The following is a 12375-nucleotide window of genomic DNA, read 5'->3' on the forward strand; positions in this document are numbered from 1 at the left end:
GTGTGTGCATGAAATTTTTATTGTGCTCATGAAAGGAAGGGGAACAGAATACTCACCGTGTTATATTCTGCATTCTCAATAAGGGTCTTTCCCCCTTCTAAAATAAAAAAAAGAGATGTAGTATTTGAAGAATAATGAATTTTGCTACTAAGGCACATCCAGATAAACATTTGGGGGTATTAAATATATTGTCCTACAAAAGAAACCCTAAAATCAGATATTGTATGTAAATACAGTAGGAATACCCCAAAGCACATATTCTGATAGAGAGAAGTTCCCTGAGCATGGGCTCCAGCACAAGTCCAAAAGCTCAAATGACTAAACATCTGAACTTGGTGGCCAACCCAGACTGGATCCTACAAATACATTAGGTTTCTTAATTTGATTCTCACTTAGAATTGTATCTCTCCCCCTCTGTTGAGTGAGGGCTGTTCAATTTTGACATAGATGGCCTCTTTGAGCTCTCTTTCAAACCAGTGGTCCTCTCTGTCCAAAATGTGGACTTTGCTTTCTTCAAAAGAGTGGCCTATGTCTTTTAAATGCAGAAGGACTGCTGAATCTAGTCCTGATGTGTTTGTTGTGTCATGTGGTTATGAAGTGGTTGTTTTCTTAGCAGTCCATGATATTTTTCATCCAACACCAAAGTTCAAAGTTGTCAATATTCTTCCTATAAGTAATATTATCTGCCAGAAATCTCTCAGTTTCATCAAGCATGCCTTTAATTGTTTTGTCCTGCTTATATTCTCCTTTCAAATTACTCTAAAACAAGGCATTTCAGTAGGAGCCTGCAAATGAATGTTGCTGCTTTTATCACCATTGTATGAGATTGAATGTGAGCTTTTACCAGGGAGTAATGTAAAGGCAGAAGCCTTACTTGTCCAACTCTCTAGTCCTTTCTGTGTTCTGCAAATTGACCAGCCGGGGGGCAGAACTGCCTGACAAACCATTGAGTAAAGTCCCAAGCAGCCTTTTGAAATCCACTCAAATATACTGGATACTCAGTGAAGGTTTTCCACAGTTTTAAGTATAATGAGTTAATGAGTTCCCTTTAAATGGAGGAAAAATCAGGCTTTAATACAGGGGTGTCAAATTTGCATAGTCATGGCAACATCACGTGACATGTCAGGACTTTTTTCCCCTTCACTAAACTGGGCGGGGACGGGGCCAGCACATGATGCATCTGGCCCATGGGCCACGAGTTTGACACCCCTGCTTTAATACATTCCATAATGACTTCCATATTTATTTTATTTTATCAAATGCTTACAATATAAAATAAGAATAAACATAAGTTTAAATATAAGAAATATAAGAAATAGGAGCTAATAATTGTGGACAATAGGACAGGGACATAGGCATGATTGTGCACTTATGCAAGCCCCTTACAGACCTCTTAGGAATGAGGTGAAGTCAATAGAGGTTAGTTTGAGGATGAAGGAGTGGGGGTTTGAGCAGGTGACAACAGAATCAGGTAGTGAGTTCTAGACATTGATCATTCTGTGGCTGAAATCGTACTTCCTGCAATCACGTTTGGAGTGGTTTACATTAAGCTTATATCTGTTGTATGCTCTTGTGTTGTGGTGGTTAAAGCTGACATATTCATTAACTGGTAAGACATTGTAACATATGATTTTATGTACTATGCTTAAGTCCAATCTTAGCTGGTGTAGTTCAAGGTTGTCTAAGCCTAGAATCTCAAGAATCTCAAATCCGGTGATGTAGGGTATTCTGTTGCGAACAGAGTACTCTTCTGGTAAAATACTTCTGGACTCATTCAATTGTATTTATGTCTGATATACAGTGTGGATTCCAGACAGTAGAGCTGTATTCAAGTATTGGTCTAGCAAAGGTTTTGAATGCCCTAGTTTGCAAATCAGTATTACCAGAGGAGAAGCTTGGTAAAATTAGATTAACAACTCTTAAAGCCTTTTTGGCAATATTTGCAGTGAGCTTTGGCACTTAGGTCATTCGATATGAGAACTCCAAGGTCCTTGACAGAGTGAGGGTCATCAACAAGATCATATCCACCTAGCTTGTATTTGGTGTTTTGTTTTTTTTACTAATGTGTAGGAAGAGCATTCGTTGGTTGAGATTTGGAATTGCCAACCGTTAGACTATTCAGACACATAATCAAGGTCATTTTGAAGGACGGTAGCATTGTCAGTGGTGTTGAATAGTTTTATGTCATCAGCAAAGAGGACACAGTTGTTTATAAGGTGATCACAGACGTCATTTATGTAGAGTATAAAGAGTGTGGGTCCTAAAATGCTCCTTTGAGGACACTGCTGTTAACTGGTGCAGGGTTTGATGGGGCTTTTCCTAGTTTTACTATTTGTTTGCTTGTTTGACATCCACTTGTGAAGGGATCCAGAAAAGCCGTAAGAATTTAATTTTAATAGTAGTTTGTCATATACCACTGAGTCAAAGGCTTTGCAGAAGTCTATGTAAATTATATCTATTGCTTTGCCCTGGTCAAGTAGTGTAGTCCATATGTTTTTGCAGTGTAGAAGTTGCAAATTGCAGGACAATTTTTTTCTGAAACCAAATTGTTTAGTGGAGAGTAACATATTAACATGTGTTATCTGTTCTGGAACAAAGATCGCAATTACTGATGACAAAACTATGCATATGAAAAGCCTGTGACTCCTTTTTATAAAATATTGCATAACCTAAACAAATTCTGGCTCTCGGTTTGAGATCAGATTTCTTTGGTCTATTTGAATGAAAAATTATGGCATAATGGATCATGTTAAATTTTTTAAATAAAGATTGGTTTCAGGCCTGATCATATTTATATTCTTTCTTTACAAGAAAGATTTTACATGTCAGGATTCTGGCAATTACTCCAATTAAATCATGAGCCATAAAACATAAAACATTTTGTATACACGTTTTATAGTTGACATTACAACTATATAAAATACAGTAAATACATCCACTTTATATATGAGCGCTTGCAGGGAAATTGGCAAAAGAATGGGAGAAATAAATTGGGTAAATCAGTGGACAAACTGATCTCATAAAAGGTAGCTCATCCCTGATTTGGGGAAAGCTGGATTCAAATTCTCAAGGTAACAGTGGTGGAATTCAAAAATAAATTACTACCAGTTCAGTGGGTGTGGCTTGGTGGGCATGTCTTGGCTTGGTGGGTGTGGCAGGGGAAGGATACTGTAAAATTTGCATTCCCATCCCACTCCAGGGGAAAGTTATTGCAAAATCCAATTCCTTCCCCAACCCACTACGCTGCTTTCCAGCTCCGTTCTCCTGTGCAGGACAACAAAAGAAGACCCAGTCTATCAATTGGGACTCAGGAGGCAGAGAATAGATGGGGGCAGGGCTAGTCAGAGGTGGTATTTGCCTGTTCTCTGAACTACTCAAAATTTCTGCTATGGGTTCTCCAGAACTGGTTAGAACCTGCTGAATAACACCTCTGGTATTTAAAGGTATTCAAAGTACATATTATTATTATACTATAAGCAAGGGACATTTCTATTACAATTTCCAAGATTCTAAATTTACCCCAGATAAGCATTACTGAAATCTGTATATATTTTTTTTGCTTCCTTGGCCTTCCTTGCCCAACTGGGTAAGGTTTGATAGTAACAAAAACAAACAGTGAGTGAGTAAAGACTCCATGATAAGAAAAAGACAAGGAAAATATTATAAGCAGGTAGAATTTTTACTATCTTATTGCAGCTTCCAAGCAAAATAAAATGACTTCCTAACTAACTAAGAACATAAGCATTACTAAAGACAATTTTAAAATGGCATTTAAATCCTGAATCAGGTTATCTTTGCAAAGGTTTAATTTCTTTTCTGGTTCCTCTAATTTAAAAGAAAGAGGTTGGGGATGGTGACAGCCACTCTGTTTATACCACATGGCACCACAGTGAGATGATCACTTAGCTTTTGTTTTGGTTCCAATTCATTTTTTCAAGAAGTGTAATTAAAAATTTCATTAATGCCACCAATTATGGCCTCCAAGGGACCAGAAACCTCATGTTACTATGTGATGGAACACAAGTGAGCTGCAAACATCCATTTACTATTATAATACTCATTAATCCTGCCAAAAACAACTCATTATGAGACTTCAAGGAAATCATCTCATAGGCAAACAGAGCACCGGATCTATCTGTCACTGTATTCCTCACAGCACAAGTTGCAGAGGTGGAAATTGTACCATGTAACTAATTTATGAAGCTGCAAACTATACATTCATTTCTGAACCAAAAAAATAGAGGGGGGGGGGATTCTCAGAACAAGGACATTGCTTTAACAACAATACTTTGAAAAGAAAATGGGAAAGATACACCAATAAAAGATAAAATTATTTGAGATTATTGCAGCATACACAAGCCCATCCAATAAACAAAGGATAACCATAAAGAGAGAGAGAGTGAGAGAGAGTTAGTTGAGGGGTAAGTGCAGATTTAGAGCTGGGCTGGGAATTTAAATATCTCTGTACAATACAAACTTTAACATTTTAAGATTACAGTTCGCTTTGTCTGGACTATAATGTGGCATATATTATCATAGTAAAAACTGTGTTATTGATTGTGTATGATCATGCTTTTCTTTTTCTAATTTAACTTTAGCTGCCTTGTGTGCCATTCACAGATGGAAAAGTGGCATAGCCAAAGGAACTGAATAGCAGAGAACTTTTATGAAAAGAGGACAAAAATATGCAAAATAAAGAGGCTTGTATATATTTGAACTAAAATTAAATACATTTAAGCCACACTGGTTTTAATGGGAAATATTTAGACGTATGTTTAATTTTTTTAAGGTTGAAGTTAGTCACTGAACAATTTAGTCACCGTCATGCCATGGTATCTTTAGGGATCAAATCCTTCTACATGTAGATTAATTTTATTAAAAAGCTGGGGCTTTCCTTTTTTCTCCTTTTACTTCCCTATAGTGACACATAGCGTGACACAAATGTTAAGGATTAAAGGCCTATGGGAACAGGGAGATCTTCCTCATTGAAACTAATAAAAAAAGAAAAAGTAAAAAAAATGTAATATAATTAAATACATGCAAAACTATAATTTTTATAATGTATAAATTACATTCAAAAATATAATTCGTTTACCTGCTTTCTTGTAGCTTCTTCATATCCTGTATACTGTACACTCGTACAATTGTTTGAACAGGATGTGTCTCATTTATGTATTTATTTGAGTGGGTTTGATGTGATGATCAGCTATTCTGCTTGCTACTGAAAGGTTCTGGGAATCTCTACCTGTTGTTTGCATTGATCCCAAATTACAACTGCCCCCATCTGATCCTGTGCCATCCTTCTATCAAAAAGGTAATTTATTTCTGGCTCAGCCAAAATCACAGCAAATCCTGCTTTTTATTAGAAACACGGGGGCTCCATAATGCTGGGGATACATTTCCCATTGGTGAGAACTCTTTTTTTCCTTTTCCTCCAGCTGTCCCTACCAGAAGTTCTTTAAACTCAGAATAAGAATGTCCTATTTATTTCATATATTTTCTCTTCTCCCATTACATTTTAGACAGTAATCTTCAAGTGCCAAACACAGTAACTATGGGCTGTTTCAGCTGCCAGTATTCCAGCTCTGTCCATGATGCTCCAGAGGGAGCATCAGAGAATATCATGATCTTAAGCCGTATGATACTCTGGATAACTCCCCTCCCCAACCTTTAAATTATGTCAGCTTTGAAACTGATGAAGTTAATCCCCTTCTATTAATTGCACTGAGGAGAGAAGAGATTAGAAAAGCAAAAACTGGCCTCCTCCCCAACGTCCATCTTCCCCATAGTATCTCATCAAAGTAAATGAGTAGAGCTTGAAATCTGGATGTCAGATCTGCCACCGAATCTTCCCTGGCCACTCTATTATTTTGATTGGATCATGCCAATGCAGAACTGTATGCATGTTTACTTAGAAGTAAATCTCATTATATTAAGATAATTTATATCTCTCCTTTTCTCCATAAAACAAGCCCTCAGAGCAGCTTATAACATTCACATAGAACATTGTCACAAACACAATGAAAACAATAGGTGTGCATAGGATTACATCTTGCTATTTTCTCTCCACGCTGATGAATTCATCTCTTGGGAAAGAGGGTGGAGAATAATGAAATGAATAAAAGATTCCCTTCTGGATTTTGTCAGAAAGATCTGCCAGAAAGGTTTCAGAATCTCATGGGCTCTTACATATAGGTTTTACCTGCAAAATGAAGAGATACCTTTTCCTCGGCGTTCTTTTTTCCATGTGTATTCATCCACATGTATTGTTGCATGAAAGAATAATGGAGGAAAATGCTATAGGAAGCCCTAGGAGATATGTTCCTTTGGGAGAGACAGGCATGTTGTACAGAACAAAACTATTAAAAAAGGACAAATTGCATAACAGTGCACAAACATTCTGTTCTTCAGATTACTTAAGGTCCTCTTGAGATTGGTGGTTACCAAAAACAAACTTTTTTGGTCATTATCATGATCAAGCTTTTAAAGACACTGCAGGGAGTACTACATACTATATAGAGAAAAGGTACATTTGTGTTAGTCTATTGTTTCAAATCAGAGAAAGTTGTTTGTTTCTATTTCAGTGATTCAAATCTCCGTGGGGATCACAAGGTCTTGTTTGCTCTAGAATGAATGTATGAACAACTAGACACACATGGGCCCAAACATACTTCTTACAGATAATTAAGCTTATTCATAATTACTTTCATTGGTCTCCAAGGAATATGCTTGCAAGTAATGACATTTCAGTTTGAAATTTTCCAAAAATTAAATTAGGACCAAAGGGAGTCAAGAATACCCTTGACCTTTGATGTCTGAAGTGAGGATTAGTGAAATCCACATGCTAGCAACTTCACAGACAGAAAAATAAAGCATCTCCTCCCTGTTATGTAGCTCTTTGAGTTTAACTTTACAAGTCAAGTCAAAAGGAGTAAGGGATTGCAGCTTGTCTAATCAATTTCAGAGTAAGCTGGCAACTTGCAGGTTAAACTTCAAAGAATGCAAGTCTGCATTTAAAAATAAAAGACTAGGAACGCAATGATGAAACACAGATAGACAGTAATGATTAAAGTTAGAACTCACCTAGGTTTAATGGGCAGGTGGACTTAGACAACCTATAAGTATTCCTGTTATACAGAATAATTCTAATATAATTTTAGCTTGAGTACTGATGTTGTTGGCCTGAGCGCTGCATTACAGCAGTGGTTTTACAAAATTATAATTACATATTTAGACCGATTTATGAATTTGCAAACAATACATTCATTTCTGAATCAAGAAAGAAAAGTAGAGGGAGGATTCTGTGTATGTGTACACTGCAAGTCTCAAAACAATTTCATATTTTGTGGATAGATTTCTTTCATTGTCTTTTCAGAATGTTGTCTTTAAAGCAATGTCCTTGCTCTGATCAAATGGTAGAAAGGATTTTTGACTGATCAGAAGTGCAAATTTCATTGGGAGTAGAATAAAATGGCAATTGGGGAAGAATTTTGGTTACTGAGCAATGTGGTCCTAAAATTTAATGTCACATGATCATGTCACTTAGCAACAGCAGTTCCAGCAGTTCCTAGTTGCAGTCAATAAGTACATCCTGACTTCTGGTTTGAGCTTCTCCAGTGACAGACCGAAACCTCATCTCTGTGAGGCTTCAATCCGTGCTCACTGCTGGAGCACCCCGAGCCAGCTGGTTTGGGGCCTAAGCCACCCCGTAGAGGTGTTGAAGAAGGGGGAGACTGCCTGCAGGGTTGAGGAGAGCCGCATCTCTCCTCCCCAGCTGGCCATTACTCCCTTTCCTGAAGGCGGTTGTAGTGGTGGTCAGAAATGGCCACCACAAAAAAGAACTCGACCAGAAAAGAATGTGCAGGAGGAAGATAAGAAGAGAAAGTTTTGGTTGACCAGGTCAAACAGCAAAAGCAACAAATAAGGTACCCTGGAATTGAAACTATTAAAAAAAACAATAACATTGTTCCCTAAGAAGATTTTTAAGCTGCGAAGGAGAGAGAAAAGGGAAAAAATTGTTGTTTTTCTCCTTTTCCTATACTGACAGCTAAGAGACTTAAGCAAGAAATTGGGAAAAAAATCCACTTTGACATTAATAGGCCTTTAATGCAGAAAATAAAAAGTCAAAGGGATAATAAAGATTTCTGGATAATTAAAAGCTTTTGAAAACAGGAAAGGAGAGAAAAAGAATAAAAGGGCAGGATCTGGAAGGGAGGAGACTGCCTGGAATTAAAAAGAACTTACAGCAAAATCTTAACAAGACTTCCAAAAGATACATTTTAACTGAAATATCGCAACAAAAACCCCAGGAGGAGAAAGTGCAAAAAGAAATAAGAAGAAACAACTTGGGACTATTTGGATTACTTAATGACTTCTGGATTTTTGGTTATTGTATTTGAATGACTAAAATCAATCGGGTAGTTGTTTAAAACTGTTTAAAATGGCTCCACTTTTAGAAGAACTGAAAATGGAACTTAAAAAATACAAAGAAGATGCGCAAGAAGGTTCTTTTGGCTTCGTATTTCATTTTTTGGAAATGGAGATTTGGAACTATGAGAAACAACAAGAAATGCCTGCAGAACAAGAAGATTGCAACAAAGAAGAAGCCATCTTTAATGAACAAGTAATCTTAGCTGGGGGGAAAAAAGGAAAGGGGGGAAAGAGAATGGAAAGTTTAAGATTGAGAAAAACAACTCCAAAAAAAGAGAGTGAAAAATAAGTATAAAATCAGAAAGCAACAGAAGAGGGAAATGCTGAAGAGAGAATTAGAAGTAGAGAGACAAGGGGGTAAAAGGGGGAGGGAGAAGATGAGAGGGAAGAAAGAAAGGAAAAGAAGTTATAAAGAAACAAAATATAGAGAAACAGGGCCTATAGAGATAATGGGTGAAAATTTAATGGAAAAAGGGATTCTGCAAAGGTATATAAGATAGTATTGTTATATTAGAAACAAATACTTTTAGAAAATATGAAACAATGTATGATTAAAATGTTTGATAAAATAGCTATCATAATTCACTGGAATGCTTGTCAATAAATAAATGTAACAAAATGAATATTTAATGATTTACATAATATACCTGAAGAGAAATAAGGGAAAAATTAATTCCTTAAGGAAGTATGATATTTAATTGAAAAGAAGTGTTAAAGATGTTTAGATTTTAATGATTATTAATTATAGAACTGAATTGAAATGGAATGAGGGTTTATAATTACATATACTTATAATCTTTTCTTTTTAAAAAAAAGAATATAGCGTGTATTATAAGAATGTACCAAGCAGAATTAGATTGGAAGTTATGTATTACGTACTATATTGAAGGTCATAACCTTAAGATATATATTGAAGTTTAAATAAGAGTTAAATGGATGTAATTAAAAGATATAAAGGTGTCATACTCCAATTAGTAACTGCAGGAGAAAATTTGTTTAATGAGAAAAGATCATATGAAATTGAAACAGAACAGACAAAAGTGTAAATATAATGATTTGAATTGAGATGAGATAATCAAAATAAAATTGAGAAAATTAAAAGAGGGGAAAAACTTTATAGAAAATGTAGAATAGTATAAGATATGGAATTGAACACAAAAAGGAGCATGAAATTGAGTTTTGTGTCTATATAAAGAAGTTCAACCCGGGACCATGCTATTTTCAAAAAAGATGTTTTATTTGTATTTTGTATGTGTGAAAACCCAAATAAAACTTTATTAAAAAAAAATTGTCAAACATCCATATCTGCCTATTTCAGGTCTTTGGGAAGGGCTCGATAGTGCATCCTGTGCCATTGTTAACTTTTTAATTTATTTTTTAAGAAACAGCAAAAGATTCAAACGATCTGGAATAAACAGCAAAATTAACATTTTGGTTTTAGAAAGTTACAAATGGATTTCAGGTGAATTTAAAGTAAGATTTTAGAATTAATTATAAATACTTTCCTATGGGAAAATGCTTTTGTTTTTAAACATAAGATTTTAAAATTGGACACAAAAGGGGACTAGAAGGAATGAAAGATTACAATTAAAGGAGAAGAATATTTAAACTCAATTTACTTTTGAGAAGGGACAAAGAAGAAATTAAAAGAAATTAAATTCTGCAACATTATTTGGATGGATTAAAGATTAAGGTTATTAGAAGTAAAAGGAAGAAATACAAAATTTCTTTCTTTAATCAAGGTTAAAATAGATTTCTATCTCTGGTAACTCTTAATTACCATTATAATTATATTATACCATTATAGTGCAGCGTTAGTGCAGTTCTATGTGTGGAGTGTGAAGGATGTGTGTTTGTGTTTATTTTCATGGTCATGATGTGCAGTGAAGATGGTGATTTCGTTGTATGAGGTGCAATGACAATAAAGTAAACTAAATAAGAACCACAGTGGCACAATGGTTAGAATGCAGTACTGCAGGCTACTTTGGCTGCCTGATGGCTGCCTACAATTTGGCAGTTCAAATCTCACCAGGCTCAAGCGTGACTCATCCTTCCAAGGGTTGGTAAAATGAGGACCAAAATTGTTGGAGCAATATGCTGACTCTGTAAAACCACTTAGAGAGGGCTGTAAAAGCACTGTGAAGTGGTATATTAATCTGCTATTGCTATTGCTATTAATGGACGTGGGTTGACCCTTAATGGCTGATCAGGACCGAAGTGGCTAAGCTTTAAGGATTTGTTTATAGATAAGAGGGGAGATGTTGGAAGAAGCAATCATTTGTTGTATTTTAAGAGGATGTAACATTGTTTATACTTGTGATGAAGGTGAGAAGTCACTTATTTATATTGTATTTTTCCTTACCATATTCTCATTTTCCTTTTTTCCTGCACCTTTTAGTTTCTCTTTTTACTTCTGTCTTTTCCATTTATATTATTTTGTATTGTATTTATAATCTTTTAAACAATCACTATTAAAAAGAGAGAGAATATTAAAGAACCTAGAAGTTTGCATGCTGTTTTTAAACATCCTAATCAAAGTAATGTGCAACTTTAGATTTTAGACTGCTCAGATATCATAACATTCTACTATCCCATACAGGCATTACAAAGAAGACTACAATTCACCATCAAAGTAGCAGCAAGTAGCTCCTTCCCGGGTAAAACTATATGGTGTCATTGGTTCTCTGCAAGTACAGCACTAAATTATATGTAGCTAGGACACTTTGCATCCACAACACTAAGATTCTGTGCTGAAACTGAACATTGCACTCAGAAAGTGACTGTTCACTGACATCCCAAAAGGTTGGGCTTCTTTGGAGAACCTGAATAGGGCTCTCAAGATCCTCCAAACTGACTGTATTCCAGATCCTTGTTTGTGCTACAAACTACATTGCACAGTGCAGTGTCCTTCAGGGTTAGAATTATTGCTAAAACCACCGTTTATCAGATCAGGTGTAATGCAAAATCATAGCTAGGTTTCCTTAATTAACATATGTCAATACTGGATGAATCACTTAGATGCAAGGTTGCAAGAAAATTGCTATGGTTTTTAATTGCTAAGAAATTGTCACAAGGCACATTCAACTGTTTATCCAGCTGGCAAATTATTGTTTCCTTTGGATGGTAATGGCTGTGTGTCTGGGCCCACACACACACACACACAAACTCATACACACACTTTATTTTTATTCTGCCTTAACTATTTTTATAAATAACTCAAGGTGATGAACATACCTAATACTCCTTCTTCCTCCTATTTTCCTTCCCACAACAACTCTGTGAGGTGAATTGGGTTGAGAGAGAGTGACTGACCCAAGGTCACCCAGCTTATTTGTCCTCTTGACAAGAGTACATCTGAGAGGCAGATATTGTCACAACATACATAATGAAGAGGAAAAATTGCAAAACCAGTCCTATTTCATCTGGAGTCGGAATAAAATTATGTTTGCTGGTGTTACACCTGAAACTTGCATGTCACCTCTATAGGGAGCCTCTGGGCTGTTTGTCCCACCGGTCTTTTTAAAGAAAGTATTTTAATTTGAAAAATAGAAAGCTGGCTTGCTTTTTTTATGTGCATCATACACATACATATAATTCTTTCCATATTTCCTTTTCTTGAAATGAAACTTCATTCTTACTTTCTCCTTCTCTCATACAACTGCTCCCGTATGAATACATTATCAAGTGATATTTTTATCATTATTGTTGTCTGTTCCTTTGTGCATATGTGTGTGTGATGTATATGTATTTCATGGTGGGAAACCATAATTTGAGATACATATGCCAAGAAAAATCACTATGGTTTTATAAGATGACCAAGAGACTTTTATGTTTGCAGCAACAGACAATTTGTGTTGTATTTGATGGGATTATAGAAATCTTAAACTTTTCACGCCCTCAGTATTATTGGCCAGGACTAAAGACTATGTAACTAAATCCCTATGA

Source organism: Pseudonaja textilis, chromosome 1 (genome assembly GCF_049901715.1).
Source record: "Pseudonaja textilis isolate UNSWEBS1 chromosome 1, rPseTex1.2, whole genome shotgun sequence".
NCBI classification, from domain to species: domain Eukaryota; kingdom Metazoa; phylum Chordata; class Lepidosauria; order Squamata; family Elapidae; genus Pseudonaja; species Pseudonaja textilis.